Source organism: Lipotes vexillifer, unplaced genomic scaffold (assembly GCF_000442215.2).
Source record: "Lipotes vexillifer unplaced genomic scaffold, Lipotes_vexillifer_v1.1 scaffold484, whole genome shotgun sequence".
Taxonomy (NCBI): Eukaryota; Metazoa; Chordata; class Mammalia; order Artiodactyla; family Lipotidae; genus Lipotes; species Lipotes vexillifer.
Window position 1 is genome coordinate 1,769,235 of NW_006786458.1, and position 831 is coordinate 1,770,065.

The following is an 831-nucleotide window of genomic DNA, read 5'->3' on the forward strand; positions in this document are numbered from 1 at the left end:
GGGGGGGGGGGAATGGAAGTCTTCAACCTCCAGGTGTTTAGATCCAAAACTGGAACTCAGAGTACCTCAAGGTGAGAGGGGCAATAAAGGAGCCTTAACTTGCTCCTATGGGGTTGGGACACAAAGGACCTCATGGCATTTATATCAATGTGTCCAGAAGAAGCAGGACTGGAACCTCTAACAGTCTTAACAAGAAACCTCCAGCCTCAGATGCATGGTTCTGGTACACACACACACACACACACACACACACACACACACACACACACACACACACACACACACCACACACACACCACACACCACGCACACAGGCTTATCTGCAGCACTGAGTCTTGATTTGGTCGATGGAGGTTTATACTTTCAGTGTTTTACTAATTGGGGGAAATAATGTTAAAAATAAACAAAATATTCTACTTAGAAAAAGAAAAACAGGATTCTGTGATATAAGCAGTAAGTGTCTTTAGATTTTTTTTTTTAAAGGCCTGGGAAAAAATTTTTTAATTTTTTAAAATTTAAAATTAAAAAAAAATTTTAAAGGCCTGATCTTGACCAAGGAAATAATACAATGCCCTTTTCAAAATGTATCTGTTCTAAACCTTTAAAACCACTAATAGTATATTTGTTCCAAGTCTGTATTTCTTTTATCAATAAGGATCATCCCTATAATACAATCTTGGATGCTCTTTTTAATGGCTTTTCAAGATATTCCAATTTTAATCCCTAAATATGCCCAGGAAGTTTGTTGCTAACGTCAATAATTGTAATGATATTTCCCTATCATTAGCCCTTTGCTAATCCTCACAGTTTTTGCTAGATCTGCATGTCATT